Here is an 18558-nt window from a genome sequence, read left to right as displayed (position 1 = left end):
CACCAACTTTACGTTATGCAGCCTTTTGACATTCAAAGTGAGTCTAAAACTGTCCAAAAGAATAAATCTTGTGATCTTTGAAAATGCAATAATGTATTGTGACGACGCATTTGACACAAATCCGAGTTTGTTATTACGCTGGGCTGCAAAAACTGTATGCATATTTAGACTACCTTTCTGATATGGCGGTTGAATCTGCACACTTAATTGATTTATTTATTTATTTGATTGGTGTTTTACGCCGTACTCAAGAATATTTCACTTATACGATGGCAGCCAGCATTATGGTGGGAGGAAACCGGGCAGAGCTCGGGGGAAACCCACGACCATCCACAGGTTGCTGACAGACCTTCCCACTTACGACCGGAGAGGTAGCCAGCATAAGCTGGACTTGAACTCACAGCGACCGCATTGGTGAGAGACTCCTGGGTCATTCCGCTGTGCTCGCGCGTTAACGCACTGAGCCACGGAGGCCCACCACACTTAATTGAATGATTATTTATTTTTGTCTTAACTTAGGTGTGGCTAGGTCTTAACTAGATATTTTTACTGAACTTAGATTTGAACTTAAACGTCAATTTTATCACGAAGATCGACGACAACTCTAAGTATTAAAATAAAAATCCTTCAGTCGAGTCTCAATTTTAACCTAGTAAACTGTGTTGTAGTTATGACTATGATGCAGTCGGACATCAGTCAGAATACCTACAGGTTCCGGATTCCAGTAATAATCGGGTGTTATACTAACTTAAGCGAAAATTTGCTGAAAATGTCAACATTTTTATTCTTAAATGGTCACATAAACCAACTGAAACAATCTGCTAAATTTTGTAAAAAAAAAAAACATATCACAGGTGTGACCGACCAAAGTTTGTCTTTGTCATGTTTTCGACAATAAGATATTTTTTTCATAACTGGCCAAGTTTACACTTTCTGACCAAAAGATATTTGGTCGGGCTACCCCCTCCCCTCCAAAGAAAAACTTGTTGGGAGAGTATAAATCGACATTGGTGTAGAAATGACCACAACATGTATGCAACAGCAACAACATAAGTAAGTGAAACTTCTTGCAATACTTAAAATATACTGGCAGCTGTTTTCCACAGGTAGCTGCTAGTACGTGTTCAAGCTGCGTGGTAATTATTTATTTATATTTTTTATTTATTTCTTTGGCATATATATGGCATGGCATCGAAAATTATTTCATTCACATAACGCCGGTCACATCTATGAATAAAACAAACTATATATATATATATATTCTAACTATATATTAGAACCATTGCAGAGCCATTCTGGATTTAATCTAAAATTATAAACTAACGTAAACTCTTAAATATATGCATCAAATGGATAACATTTTGACCGCTGAATTTTTGCTGTAGTAGAACAATTTCACCCAAAGTTTGAGCATTCAGCAACACATATTTTGTTTTGTAAAGATTAAAGTTTTCGCCAGTGGCCCAAAATGACATTGTCAAAGAAACCCCTGGCAGACCTCCGCGGCCGAAGCAGCGGTTTCTTCATTACTCCAGAAGACTCTAGCCGACTTTTATCTTCCAGTCGGGGTCCGGCATTAAGATTATGCCCCGTTGATGCTTTTTATTGGTATATTTGATAAACAGGTCATATAAAACATGCAGATTGGCCTACACATATAATATGATACAAAGGTTCCTCAAATCATCCATACTCCCATACGCCAATCCATTTCGGTCCATTGGTAATTCATTTTGAGATATCAGAAAAAAAAAATTCAGGTATGACAAAATCATTTCCAGATCTTTCAGTCGGAGCTTTTGTTGATGTGTTGACCATGTGTCACAACAGAGCTCGAGATATGTCAAACTAATGTTAATTTCACGTCTTCTGAATTCATTCTAATATGTCTTGAAATCACCTGTACACCTGACCAAACAAATTATTCTAGTTACCTTGAAAGGTATATCTGGAAAAAAAGAGATATCTGCAATAAATGGCTTTTCAAGATGTTTCAGATAATCGGCATTGGGCCGAGACGGCTTGCGTCACCCTATTCTGACGAGGAAGCTACTGTACCTTGTTTCCCAGGGGGTCCTTCTTTTCCAGCTGGACAATGATCTTTTATAGACCGACAGAATTCGTCCAACACGTGAATCTGAAGTGAGCAGTATTTAGTAAAAGATGTGAGACAAGAATTATGATGTATCTGTCAATATATCTGCAGCAATCATTGTCATCTCTTATTCAGTTTATTTATTTATTTGCTTAACCTGTTCAGACGAAAACTCAGACATTTGATCTATATGAGGTCCCGAAGGTTAACTTTGTGGGTAGACAATCAATGAAGCAATATATATATATATATATATATATATATATATATATATATATATATATATATAATTATATATATATATATGATTTACATATACTTTCATAATAATATATATTTATAATAGTATGTAAAAAACACACATGTTTGTAAATTACAAACTAAACGTAACAATAAGTATAAAAATTAAGATCATTTAAAGCCGAATACATCAAAATACCAACCCAGGGAAATTGATATGCTCGGACACCGAATTAAATGCAGTTAAAAAGTAAAACGAAACATACATCCAGTATACCATAAAAATCCTCCAAGATATTTCTAATGTAAAGGTTTTCAAGTCGTGATAATGAGGTCACACACGAGTTTCTGTTCTCTGGGTAAGTTTGCAGAATTTCACGCAAAGGCAGCAGTATGTGACGACAAATCACTGCAACGGCCAGAACAAAGTGACCGGAAATAACTTTTCAATAATTACTTACTTACTATATATTATGCTGCAATATCAAGCCTTCGTGATATCACAATAATAATGTTAGCTTCGATGTTAAAATTTCAAGCTGGCAAAAAATTCAGATCTTTGAAAACCTGCCTCGTTTGGTTTTGATTTGTTTATTTATTTGATTGGTGTTTTACGCCGTACTCAAGAATATTTCACTTATACGACGGCGGCCAGCATTATGGTGGGAGGAAACCAGGCAGTGCCTGGGGGAAACCCACGACCATCCGCAGGTTGCTTCCCACGTACGGCCAGAGAGGCGTTTGTTTCTTATTACTGTATACATGTAGTAAATATTAATCCATTTAGCAAAGATGATAACGTTTAAATAACATACACATTGAATCATCAGCCAGCTGGACACATAGAATATAGACAGATGGCAACTCATAAGACTTATGAGTAACGTTCATTTTTTTGAAAATAGTTTTAGTTTTAGTGAAACCAATCTTAATACAAAAGTTTCTTTATGCGTAATTCTGTGTGTCAAACTCGCTTGATTTTTCTTTTTACCAAGTCATTAAGACAAAAATACCATGCTCTGAAAACAAATATATAATAAATGTGATCAAGCATAGTATTAAAAGGAATAAAACACATGTATTTCCGTGCAAAGAGAGAACCAGAAGTCACACTGTCTCTGAAGAGTATAGATTTGGACGCAGACCCAAATGCGCATGCAAAACAGACTGACGACAAGATAGAGAACACGAAAGCTACTAAGGAAAGTTTTTGGAATAATGGCCACAACAGATGACAAAGATTTTCACACGTGATAAAATTTAATCCCAAACACTTGGAATCTTTAATTCAAATGAGAACATATTAATTTTATTCGGACGAATTTTGTTGCCCTAACGTTTAGTTACAGAAGAATTTATATACAACATACAGCTTTCGTATTTCTTTCTGTCTATTATATCAAATGAAAATTAAAATACAAAACCTGGTACAAATAAAATACTCGTCCTTTTTGCATTAAAGAATGTGTCGCGCAGAGCGTGTGGAATGGTATATAAGAAATTGCAAAATATACCTAGGTTGTTGTATTAGGGAAGTAGAACGTATTGAATAGTTTGTGTTTGGGAATAAATCAATGTGTGAAAACTTTATAAAGACGGCAATAACTGTACTGTGCACTGTGACTGTGAGGCCCATATACTGATAAGCAATATCAGATTTCAAAATAACGTGAAATATCACTAAGCAAGATACAATATATATACAATGTCTACGTGTTTTTTGATTTACTACCATTTCTTCCTTCTTGCCCTTCTGTGCAAAGTAAAAAATGAAAAATGAAATGGAGAATTAGAATGGGCACCTGTTAAAATTCAGCGATGATGCTATTCATTTTAAATGACACATCTCAAAACGTAAGACGGATAAGTATACACGAGGTTGTGTCGTTAAACACAACACTCCGGGCTTTTCTTCCATAGGTTGACCGTATCTGTTCACAAATAACCGCCACCATCCCCCACCTCCAATTCCGCCATCGCCCAGCAGGGTGACAAAATTTTCACATTTTAACTTCATATCATTACAAAAATATTAACTACGATGGAAGGTTTTTCCTATTAAACCCAGGATAAAAACCAAGGCTAATACAATCTTTTATGTTTCCATGCTGCATTTACTGGCCTTCAGAACTTTATCCATCTTAAAGTTAAAATACTATGTATTTTATTTTCTAAAACAAAAACCTACTACAAGAAGGGTAGCTAAGGTATTTACACCAATTTATACCTAGTGATGACTAGTACTCCAGAAAGCATCAGTCTATTTAATTATCTGCCTCGCTATTGTGGCAGCGAAAACCAACACTCAGAAGAATCGGACAATTGTAACGTCTAACAATGAATTCCCACGCATACCAACATGAAATATATGACGAATTCGATCCTCAACTTCTTTCTGGTAATGAGGCCACACCAATTTCATGATCGCTATCAGCGTTATCATTGTTGTACTGGGTTCCACAGATGGCGAATTCGAAATGTATGTTGTGTATGTGGCGAAATTCCGCAACTCAACGTGAAATTTCCCCAAAATGATAGAAATGACGCTTGAACCAAAGATCATCTCACTGATAACAAGTAAATTTCGCTTCTTTAAAGGCAGACATAAGACGTTATAAAGGAGTACCGAAAACATACAACATTCGATACATAAACTGGTCAGCCAAGAGTTAACGTTCCGGCCAAGAGTCAACGCACAGAAAAAGAGTTGAACGCATGGACCAAGAATTAACGCATGGACCAAGTGTCATCACACGGATCAAGTTGCAACGCAAGGAGCAAGTATCAACGAATGGATCAAATGTCTACCCAAGGAGGAAGATTTAACACACCGATTCAACGCAAGGAGCAAGTGTCAAACCAAGGAACCAGTGTCAACGCACGGAGTAAGTTTTAACGTACGGACCAAATATCAACGCAAAGAGCAAGATTTAACGCAAGGACCAAGTGTGAATACAAGGAGCAAGTGTCAACGCACGGGTCAAGATTGAACGCACGGACCAAGTGTCATCGCACTGAACAAGTGTGAACACAAGGAGCAAGTGTGAACACAAGGACCAAGTGTCAACGCAAGGACCAATTGTCAACTCAATGACCAAGAGTTAACGCACTGACCAAGAGATAACACATGTCAACTGACGTATCAGGGATAAACACAATGACCAAGAATCAATGCACTGACCAAGGGTCGAATCAACACTGGGCAAGAGTTGTAGCACCGACCAAACCTCAACCATAGTCTGATAACGACATCATCCTTATATAGTCTGACAACCACATCATCCTTACATCATGCTTTACATTGTACCTTATAAGACAATAAAACAAGCGCCCTTGTGAGAACAGAAGGTATTACTCATATTTAAAATCAACTTCTTTATTTCGCTTACAGGACACAGGCAAATGCAAGGAGTGCGTGCCTAACTATTATAAAGGTCCAGAATCTGCAGCCATAATGGCTTCTGGGTTAACTGCTTTGATTAGGCCAATCCGTCTATAGCAGAATAATGCCTCGTCAAAATACCTACCCAAGTATAGTGGTTTTATATTTAGATATATCATAGCACATCTACTGACGAACTGATCAGGTGGAATACTCACGGTTTATGGCAAATCAATGATATGTTTTCAGATCAGTCAAGATAAATGGGACTAATTCGAAAATAATGAACACACTAACACGATCAGAGACCAATGCAGTGCTCAGTAAAAATCCCCCACAATAAGCAATGTCCCTTGAGCGTCGTACGTAACCTTTTGCTAGCTTGCTAATCTGGCCTAGGTTCACAGGGATATAGCTACTTCGACAAAGAACCATGAGAAACCTTAGAGCTGCATAGGAATAGCCTACATTATCTGTACTTACACAAACATCTTCTTCAATCATAATAAGATAATAATATTTTCTTTTTATTTTGAACAAAAGTCCGTATTAGCTTTAAGTTGATATGTTCTTTGTGGTTTGGACCACGAGTAATATCAAAGCGTGAGCAACATGTAAATTCATTATGATGAATTTTAGTCTGTGCGAGTTTGAAAATATTATTCTTTTATTATTTATTTACACATTTGTTAACAAGTAATCAGTTGCTTGCATTTGCCTCTTCCCATGTACGAAACCATAAGACAGAATCAGAACATAGCGACCTTTCTTTCACATAAGCTAATTAAAGTGCTGTTATTTATTTATGTAAGGATAACCTAATGTACTCGTAATTTTGCCACCTGCCAAATTTGCACTCAGTGAATTTTGAGCTCATTCATCTTGGCTTGTGGGGATACACTCTGTATAGTTGAATTCGATGACATATCAGAATAAAAAAATATACATACAGACCAGTAAACCTCGTTATATTAAGGTATGCGTCAAGATACGTTATCGTCATTGGTTATGTCATAACATCACATCGTTGTAAATAAAACTGTCAAGTCCTTTCACGTCAGGTTGTATAGTACACATCATACTAGCTTTCAGCTGCAAAAAAAATGTATTCCGAACCAAATGCACACTTTCACAAGAACATTCCAAGGATTTCTGAAAGTTCTACAAAAAGCCTCTACTGCACATGCGCCTTCGAGAAACTAGTATTTATCTTTCATTTCGATCAATAAATCCGGTATATGTCCTATATTGTTGAAGAAAAGATTTTTATTTCCTTGGTGTGGGGGGGATGAAGTTTATTGTTGGAGGAATAATCCAGTGCTCGGAAAAAACTATCTACATGAGAAACTCACTGGCTCAAACCCACAGCTGGGTGGAGTCATACCAAAGCTTTAAAAATGGCTAAGAAGTTATAGTAAGCGAATCGAACTGGCCCGGTGTCAGTATAATGGGAGTGGGTGGGATGTCATGTCTGGTGTCTTATGCATGATTCCGCAGTAGTGGCAGAACTTTGGCGGCATGCCACAAGAAGACATAGAATATATACACACACCTGATGACTTCTCGTCATCATATGACTGAAAAATTGTTAAGTACGACGTAAAACCTCAAGCACACATACATATTCAAACCCACAAGATTCTTACATATCATCAAGTTTCTTATTTTTATGTCACTCACAAAGTGTCGTCAACAAATGCCCCTTACCAGATTTCATATACAATCTTAGCGTCAAAACAAACATTCGTATACCAGCCGTCAACCAGTATGGGCGTTCCAGGTCGATAACTCCAAAGCCAAACTCCCTTTACCACAAACCAGAAAAAGAGCTAAGAAAGCATAAAAATACGAAATTAGGACGGAATCATGCAAAGAGCAGAGCAGTGAACATTTTTCAGTGATGTTGGAAGGACGCAAGGAATGTTCAAGGCGAATGAGTAAAATCTGTATTCAAATCGTGTACCATGCTAGTGTATAAGTTGTCGATGATATAAAAAAGTGTCACTCATTTGCGCTTTGGTTGCAACTGCTCTTACATCTAACGTGGAGATCTACTTCAAGACGATGAATATGCCCCGGAACAGGCCTAAACCAAATTTCACTTGTCCTCCGCATGGACAGTCTGCTCTCACCAATACATTTTAGCAATATTTCCTTTAATTAAGCCTTTACTCACAATGTTGGTTTTCAGTCAAAATACATGTACCCACAAAAACGTAATGGTTTTCAAAGTTTGAAACTAGACATCAGTACAACTTTAAAGCAAAAACTGAAAACAGTAAAGTAGTATTCCTAACAAACTTACACCTTGAAATACAATTGTACAGGTAGGCCTATAGTTTGACTTCATAGACTCAGATCTGTATTATGCCAGCAAGAGCTAATTATAAAACTTTCACGCAGGAAGAATATTTACAAAGATACATTATAAAAATGATCAGCAAAAAAGTTATTACAAATGTTGTTTCAAACACTCAACTGAATCGCTTAGGTGCATCGCTTTAGTAACAGCTGCAGGGCCAAAGTACTGCACGAAATATTAGAAACTAGGACAAAATTTGTTACTGACTTTGCAAAAAAGGTTTTTGGATTAATTTACGAAACACGTCATAGGCCTAATGTTCCTTTTTTGAGCTGATATACCTGGTAACCCGGGCACTTGTTTTTTTTCTCTATAAAGATATTTCCTGTTAGATTCTGATCATTATCAAAACAGGCACCAGGCCCTGATCACGGTATCTCTCTAATATAGATTTACAGAGAGCATGGCCAACAGAAACGATCTTCTGTAATGAAAACAAATTAAGACATTAGCAAACGCGTGTCAAGATTTTCATATTCAACCGGCTTCAGCGCATTATGGGCCACTATCTTAATTCGATAAAGCGGAAATAGAATTCACATCACTCATAATATATTCTACATTGATGTCAAACTTCTGCGCTGTCCATGTCAATTGTAAAAGAGGAGCGCGCGGGTCCCGCCATCTTGTTTCGTGTCGTGTCTCAATATCAGATATTCTGAAGCTTCCCTGAACCAGGAGGCCATCCAAATCTGATTATATCATCAAGTTTAATTAACACCCTACCTACGAAATAAATAAATTAAACTTCTTGATCCTGTCACACACTGGCTATACCATTATGCTTTTTTTCATCTGGAGGGTTTCTGAAATAAAAACAGGTCATTAATCATGGGCCGTATATGAGAAACAGATGTGAGAGGGTTACATAAACAACATAGTATGCAGGTTACCGGTTTACATAGCTCGAGAAGCAGTAAACATCTTATACTTGAATTTATTATAGGGAAAGTAATCAATGAAACAAAGTATACCTTAGTTGGAAAGGAAATAAACACTGTCCAGGAAAATAGGTTTATTTAATTTTTTAGAAACTTTCCAACCGAGTTAAAAGATTTTGAAGCATCAGATTCCACGGTGGTTTGTAATGACCCAGAGGGTATCATTGATGTCATACCCATATTTCTGGCGTTTTAAAGTTTAAACGGCAAAGGCAAAGATAGACCTATATCTATATATTCATTCTGAATGCACAAATCTTACAGGTACATGTGTGGTTAGTGGCAAAAGCCTGATGTGATATCACTGGTCCCAATATCGTCAAAAAAGGCCACCGTAAAATGTAAAGTTCCAAATGCTTTGTAGCATTCCCTCCCCTCAGAACCCGTTCCGCGGTCCCATGTTACCGCATTTAACCTCGAGTTCTTTTTTTCTTCATGAGTAGACTGTAAATTAACAATATTTAAAGTAAATTAACAATATTTTCATAGAGACGTGAAAAAATGAAGGTACAAAAATGACCATAGTTCAAGAGTATTGATTTGGCCCCATACAAAACAATGCAAATTCCAAAATTCAAAACATATTTGACTGTAATTTGTTCGGTCCAAAAACATCTTAAGCACAAAATAAATATAGGTAGATTTGGTTTGGATATAGTTTCAATGGGTACGTGCTCTTTCACTTTCATTAAGTTAACGTGCACAGTACAGCTAAATTAAACCGATTGATGCCCGTTTCCCACAACTTCTAAGTTTAGTATATTACTCAGATCCAACATGTAGTGTTCCTCAACATACTAAATAAATTGCTTATGTATGGTATCAAAATGTTGTTTGCGCATTACACATTTGCAGGTGCAAGAAAAAAATGTTTCGTAAAACCATGCAGTAAGCCTTATACACAAGTTAGAGAGATATATTCTCATGTATCGCTTTCTTGGAGATTATAAACGACTTCGCTTTTGCGGAGTGCCTTTTTGAAACACGTTGAAAATATTTTCTGAAAATGATTCCTGCGTTTCAAATTTGTAAAGTCTGATTATGCGGTTTGCTACAGTTATTGACTGATTGTGGTCTAATGCTACAAGGAAGCGATGATTTTAAGTAATATTCCATGGCGACAATGCAGAATTCATATGTCACCCCAAAAATGTAGATTTAGGTGAGGAGCAAACGGTTTATTAAACCTAGAGAGGCACCCCCTAAACACCTTGAAACCTCTGATTTTAAATTTCCAAACCCTAAACTGTTGACTCTGCCATTTATCATTGGAATTATACTTTAGGGAGGAGTGGATTTTAATATATAATATACCGTAGCGAAGAAGCAGATTTCAAACTTCACTTCAAAGAAGTTTTATAGATGAAGATCAAATGTTTGTTAAACTTTAACAGGCACGACACCAGCCAGTGAAAAAACGCGGTGCGGGTTGAATCCGTTGGACAGGGGATCTATAAATATACCTGCTGGCATAGACCCTGAGGTCGTGATGAAAACAAACGGTGCACGGCACTCGCAGGTTTGATTGGTGTCTGGCGTGTGTTGAAGTCCACTTGACCTTCCTCTAGGTTTGTACAGGCCCGTCACACGCGAGAAAGGTCGCTTGCAATTTTTCAAGGTAATCCAACAATGACCGCCATGGTATATAACAAAGTGAAAACTTCTTGAGTACGGCATTGAACAGAAATCAAACAAATAAATGCATGCAAACCTAAAGATAACATAATGAGTAGACATGGTATCTGTTATGAATGGTTTCTAACCAGCACAGTATCATAGTAACGAGCAAAGAGGTCAGTCAGTTCTGAGATTTGACCAATATTTGTAAGAACTCACATATGTAAACATTCCTGTCCATCCTTGACCACTTAACTGTAACATTTTTACATTAAGAGTAGCAACCCGATCAGACACAAAGAGTCTACTGTATAAATACTATAAACATTGCAATAAAGGTTCCGAAATGTATCGACACGTAGTGTATGGTAGAGTGAAAAGAACCGCCTGTCTGGGAACTGAAACAAAAAGTGCATGGCAGTATAGGTTCTTAGTACGAGCTATCTATTATAGGAATGAGTTGGCACCGATGTTGTCTTAGATTGATCCAGTTCTGGAGGAGCTCGCCTTCTGAAGGTGCGGGTTTGTTTCTGCCAGGCAAATCTTCCCCTATGTAGGCAATTACATTAATGGATAAAATATTACAATCTCTAATTCAGTGCCGATTATCTCTGGGATAGCTGTGCTATGCTATTCTTCTGCCAGGCACTTTTCAATCTGCTGACCAAATCAATCCGTTAAAATGTCTTCATTTTTAAAGATTTGAAAGTTTGGCGCAAGCGTAGCCCTTGTAGAGGCCAGTCGGGCTTTACCGCTAGAGCATTGTTCTCTACTCAGATTACAAGCTTTGTCTGTTGGACGATGCCAACCCGATGGAAAGCTGAAGAGTGTCTAAGCACGGCAAAGCGCACGGGACATCAATCTCAGCTGCCACGCAGTGTATCTCAGCGTAAATCTTTATTGATTTCGATTGCCTGGAAAGCTTTTCTCCTATCATTGCTAGAATTGAGATGGTCTTTATCATTGGTAACCTTATAAATAAACAACCTTATCAATTGAAAAGACGCTCCAGTTTCAGTTAAACACATTAAAGTGGATTTGAAAAATACAATCATTTCAAACTAGTATTCAAGGCGAGGACAATGCCAAAACACAGTGATTGTGGGAGCTCAATAATGTAATATGAGTGCTAAACTTATTTCACCTTAGTTGAATTCACGGATGAACGCCATTTTCACAAATCCACAAGGGAGATGGTGTCAGTCCAAAGGGCATTTCTCGCTTCTTTAGAAAAAATCAAATCCTTAGATAGATTTATTACTAGTTACCTGGAAATTATTTAAAAGAGAATGACCCCAGATAACCTGGCATTAAAGGTTGACCTTTTGTGTTGATAATTTTTCAGGCTAATTTAATTAAAAACACTGATATCCATAGGCGTTTACTAACAGAGCAATAAATTATAATTTTTAAACATCCAACTCTCCTAAGTAAGGCAGTCTTCGGGACATAGTAATACGAATTTCTTTTCTTTTCTGATTGTGATTCTCTTGAATGTTTACTTTAGAATCATTCTCTTTCAGGTTGCTTCAAATTCATGAATAATTTCTTATAGTTAGATAATAAACACCGAAAACATTACTTGTTTCTTAACAAACAGTGTTTTAGATTCATATTCAAAGAACATATTGTAAACCCATGCGCAGTCGTCCAGTAACAATGCTAAAACAACGAAATGATTTCGTTTTCTAATGTCACATTGGCATGGACCAGTATCTACTGTTATGGAAAGTTTTTAGAATGAATTTTTGCTTAACTGATATTTCACCTGAATAAGGTTTATGTACAACGACCAAGGAAACTGGACATGGTAGCCTACACAAGAAACCAGTTTCGCCATATACCTGAAAACCATCTGACATTCAACCGCAGCGGTACCACTGACAGGTGGATTCGAACTCGTGATCGACCTCATGGACCATTGCAATGTTACCTTTTCAATGAGTGCATAGGACTGCTCAGTGAGCAAACCCCTACTACCACTCACCGTCCCCTTCTTTCACAAATATAAAAGTGACTTACAGTTATCAATAATCTTTGATTCACTGAGTGCCAAATTAAATCAATTCAGCCAAAGGAACTATCACATTTTGTTACAATCAGTACTGGAAATCACTTACATTTATCGCTTCTATTTATGTTTACGCTGAAACGTTTTATATTAATAATCCTCCTAAAAAGGAAACATATAAATGTAGAATTATTCTTTCATGTGAAACATAGTGAAGAGGAAATTCAGCGCTTGTTTGGCTTAATAAATGCAAGTACAATGACTGTTGACCTTGCGGAAGCCACAGGTCATGGAAAGGTCGTTATGGATTTAGTTCCGGTAGTCAGCTTCCGGAATAGAATACCTCCTACATTGAATGTTTAATCCACCGTAACAGAGCCGCAAGCAAGGCCACAGGGGCATATTATTCAAAAGGTTCTTGAACTAAGAGCGTTCTTGTTACGGATTTAATGGCATAGAAGATGGGAATAGCTGATGTTCACGGCGTGTGGCACTGAGAAATGGCTTTAACTACTTAACGTGTAATTAACTTATGTACCTTGCTCTCCTGAAATTGCTTTCAGAGCTTATCAGTAAGAAATACGGAGACCGGAGTTCGATACTCACAACGTGTTATCAATCAAGGGGTGTCAAGCTTTTTAACGGGCATGATCATGATAGGGTGGATGCCGAAGGTCAGAGAGAGTATAAAACGCCTTACTCGTTCACTCAAGGAACTCTGTGACTCTCTGATTGGCAGATCCACTGAATTATTTCAATCTTTTGGCAAAAATTTATTGTTATAAGTGTTTGCTTATAACTGATCATCGGTTAAAAGCGTTCTGGGGACATTCAACCTTTTGAGCAAGCAACTAAAAGGCCACAAAATCGCACATCTCCGTAGCAGGGGGCTTACAAATATTGTCACCTGATGTCTCAGGTGATAGGTTGAGTGTAATTTTATATCGAGGTTTTTAAATAACACTTAAAAAGCACACGACGAACAAAAGTCAAGCATCAAGTACATTCTTTTTGCAGGAATAATTTGCTACTGGTGTTGCCCCATTAATTTATAATTCGGTGATGTCTAGCTGAGTGTTCAGACATTGTATCCATGGGGTGTTGTATACATATACATTGTCAACAGGACTGTGGTCTATGGAGGGGGTTAGAGCAGTTGAACATTATATGAAAGGGAGATGATCTGAAAGCTGTCCAGACTTCATAGACTAAAAAATACAATGTGTCCATAACTGAATTAAACACTGATTCTGTGTAGAATCAATACTGGAAGTCAGCGACCGGATCTCAAGCCAATGTGATAAATACGGTGATGAATCCGGCCCATCCAGTGGGAACAGTGGAGCCAGTGAATGTATGAAGGCTAGGAATCCCCTGGAGATTGCTTGGCCATCGGGACATTGTACGCTCATAAAACATTGGTCACTCAGTGGCGTCGGGCGATGATTAACTGGTAATCCTGTGTTATCCTGCAATCAATATATTCAATCTGGGACCTATGGAGTGCCAACATAACAAGACTTGAAGACCGTATTTTCCACATTGTCTAGCCATTAGATAGCCGAAATACATACGCACCCAAAGAAATCATACGGAAACAACCTGGGACTTCGCACGTCTAGTGGCAAGGCGTACGCAATGATTGATTAGATGATGGGTCCAGTGAAAGAGCCAATAGCATGATTAATCATGACAAATTAGAAGCCAAAATAAGAACGTTGTCAACACTATATAATGACAAATAACAATTTGCTTCTTTAATTTTCTTACATGAGCGTCAATCCTCAAATCCAAACATACGGCTGACTGAGAGCTACAATGAACTGCCATGGGAATATCGTGCGATTCATCTGTTGATGTACACGTGAACTTGACAAGCTTATTTCCCATTCTTTTACTATACTTTAGGTTTTCCTCTTTCTAATGCAAGTATCCAAAACTTCCATTTCTAGAATAGTCCATTATTTTAACATACTTTAGCTTTTCATCTTTCTGAGATAAGTATCCACAACTTCTACTTCTACTGGTATAGCATGTTCCATTCTTTTAATTTACTTTAGATTTTCATCTTTCTGAAGTAAGTATCCAAAACTTCTGCTTCTACTAATATATCATATTACATTCTTTTAATATACTTTAGATGTTCACTTTTTGAAAGCATGTATCCAAAACCTTTACCACTAATAGTACAGCTTATTCCCTATTTTCTATCTGGTATAGCCTGTCCTTTTACTTTAATATACGTTAGCTTGCTATTGTTCTAAAGCAAGGTCCCATACTTCTACTTCAAGTAATACAAGAGTGTCAACTCAATAACAGCCGTCCTTGAAAAGCGCGTAGACGAACTGTTGTGGGCATCAATCGAAGCTTCTTCGTTGGGCGTAATCACTTCTTGCTACATTCTGTTAGATCCTAAGAAGCACAGTTCAATGGAAAACTCATCAGAATTTTGCCTGTAGGTTTGGTTCTGTGAATGAGCAATTTCTGTTGCCGTATTAGCTGAGCACATGTTTAACACGTCCAGAGCCACTGTCACCCTCTGTACTGCCATTTGAGTATCGCTAGAATGCTTGAGACCAAACAAAAAAGCACCAATCAGAGTGCAAATGAGTTGTCATTTCTCCAGAGTGTAGACTTTAATCTTTGAAAATATCGCTTCCTTAACAAAAAGGAAATGAAAGCGACATGAGTTCATGGTGATGTGTCTACTTTATAGCATGAGCACATCGTTTAATGTTAATTTTTATGACAATGAGAGATATTGAGATTAATTTATTTAAGATTTATCCTCTGTAGTATACTAAAAGCATAAAGATTCAATCACTCAAAAGTAAAGGACTGTCACGCATTACACATTTTACTAAAGTTTCATTGAAATTCAAACCGAGCTCATGTATGAATGTAGCAACTAGTCCTGTTCAAAACATCGTTTCATTATAATGACATTAATAAGAGGTATTCAATGACCCACTACTAAAACAATTCCACTTATATTTTTCACTTATAAGATAAGTGGAGTTCAGTGGTAAACAACCGACCTATGGAACTTTAATGACAAAACAATGAAGCAGAATATAGGCGTCAAAACAGACATTCCTATACCAGCTGTCCTTCATCACTATGACATGCAGGCTTTAACGGTCAATTCGAGAATACGTCCAATGGTTGCTGTACAGCGGAAGGAAGTGTACCACAAACAGACGACAGAATGACGTCACACCACCTTCCGACATTTAACCTGAATGCTCATCCGGTCCTACATATATCATGAATTGAAGCCTATACATGTACTTTTATTAAAAGAGACTGAACGAAGAGAGTGAAAAGCCTTATGACATGTGGATCCGATTACACAAAGCCATTTCTGTCGAGTTAAATGCGTTAAAAAAAATTTCACTCTTATTGTTAAAATTTAGCATGATGAGGAGGTTTAAAATGTTGGCTTAAGTAGCAAATGGCTAGCTGTCCCATTTCTGCATGCCAATCTGACAAAACTTACTGGGGCACAGAGGAACCAAGTTTGTGATCAATTCAAGAAAATTAAATTCACAGTTTCTCTTTTTTTATCTTTTTAGATATTCCAAATATAAGGAAGAACAACGATTACGATACACCATTCTTGATTCGCTACTATCACTCAGGTTAGTGAGAATTCACGAGCGTTAATGGACGAGAGGTGTCAAATAAATACAAGTAGTTTGTTATGTCTTGGCTAATCGTGCATTTGACAACCAAAGGTTGTGGTTAAAAAGAAAAGGTGGTAATACGGCGACCTTCGGGGTCAGTAAAGGGTTTCTTATCTGTACTCAGCTGATTAGCTTCTCTTACAATCCGCTTAACCTGCGGGGCAATGAAACAGTTAACAGAAACCAATGGGGTGTCCCAACAAACAGTAAAAAAATAAGAAACAGGATTCCTTGAAGACATTAGGGGGATAAAAATAAAACGAATTGCAGAGTTTGCCCATTTATAAACAAAGCTCCCCTATATTCTTGTAAGGAGACGCCTCAGGAAATGCTTCTTGCATCTATGGCTTGATATGTAGACGGCAGGGACATCTTAGAGAGAAATTCGGATTCAACAACAAGACAGCCCACGTGGATAGCGATGGACGGGCTGTTTGGAGAGGTTGGTTTGAAGTGGGGGGAGTAATTCTTCCCTGCGATGATCGACTGAAAAACTATAAGAGAAGCTTTCAAATAACATCAATTCCGGAATTAAGATTTAAATAATGTATACTGAAAGCGGGGAAAACTCGATTAGCAATTAGGTCGGCTTGGGATCGATTTGCTAGCTGCCTAAACACAGGCAGCACGTGTTCGGCTCACACTGGGGCCATATCAGACAAATTTAATAACACCACTCCTATACAAAGTTCTCCTGTAAGCAAGACTGGGTGAAAAGGGCCCATTCGCTTCAGCGATTCTACTCAGCTATTGGCCGCAGTGTTTGACTTGCACTGAATACTGCTTTAAAATGAATTTGAATGTTGTTGCATGCGGTCGAGGACATGCTTGCCCAAAGTGCGACGAGCGGAACTTCCCTCCACTGTCTTGAACCGCGGCTTTGCCTTTCTGTACCAATATACTTCTTACGCATTGCTTTTCACACGAGTCGTGTACTATATATATGAGTACAATTTACCTTTTTGGTCTGACAGCATAATTTTTTCTAAGTATGACTCTTTCCGGAACATACTTCGGAAGATAATTGCGCGTTGCGATGGTTGAAAATGGATGGGAATTCATCATTACATGTATCTGTTTGTAGCAATTTTATAATGAACTTGGTAGGACCTTTACATGATCGACACAGATTACTGACCATAACAATCATTTGACGCCGTTATTTACAAATCACAAAGAACGAAGGAAGTAATATATTTAAGAACGACATGAAGAAGCAAACATGTAAGAAGAATCTGTCAGTAGTTATCAACGATGCCACAAAAGTGCAAAAATGTGTGTTCTGTGCGCATTATTTAAATGCGTATCCAAGACATGTGCCGGTATCAGACTATAAGTTGTGGCATAGTAGCTTAAAAGTTGTCTCAGCTGCCATAACTATAAGAACGGAGTACACTTATAACGCCTTGCAACAATATAGCTAGGCGTGGAACACCACATCTCCAAATCCCTATCAATTCCTATCACCTAATTATAAGCTGTGATAGGTATTTGACGTAGTTTTGTCCAAAATCCCTACTTGCTGTTTGAGCATTTGGTGTTCTCGGATTATGCCTTTGTCCCAAATCTCTACCGAACATGTTTAAAATCGTAATGTAAACATTTGCAGTATATCGGTGTATCACCATGCACCAACTCCTACGCAATGAACTGCCAAAACTAGTAATCTCTTCATTCAAACGTCTCTGGCCGAGATACGAGTCGAGTGGTTTCTAATCCGACTTCCGTTCAATCCCGCAGAACAACTGCTCAGAGTTGAGTCTGGACTAAACTAACAAAGGCTCCGGATTGACACTTGTCCTCCCCATATCCTGGATCTAAGAGGCTAACCAAGGCGTTACTTTTGTATGTGCGTGTGTGTATATGTAGACGATATGATTTGACGCATAGCAGGCCATAGTCCACGTTCTTAACTATATGTACAGAGCTTTACGTACAAACAAAAAGCGATGTTGCTCAAGGCTATAACCTGTCTATGACATGTGTCGATAGCTACCCACCAATAACGAGCAAAATAAATCTAGACACATTCAGATAATCTTTTCTTTCACGGAAATATTAAAGTCGTAAAAGACTTTTGCAAAATATCTCAATAAAACCGTCAGATATTCTTTTACACACAGGTTCACTTGTTTAATCCCATTATTATTTAGGTCAAATACATTATTAGCAAAAGAAGACCCTGTCACTTAATTAATGGCTACAGATTTAAAATAAATCCAAT

Source organism: Liolophura sinensis, chromosome 8 (genome assembly GCF_032854445.1).
Source record: "Liolophura sinensis isolate JHLJ2023 chromosome 8, CUHK_Ljap_v2, whole genome shotgun sequence".
NCBI lineage: Eukaryota > Metazoa > Mollusca > Polyplacophora > Chitonida > Chitonidae > Liolophura > Liolophura sinensis.
This window is presented reverse-complemented; position numbering follows the sequence as displayed.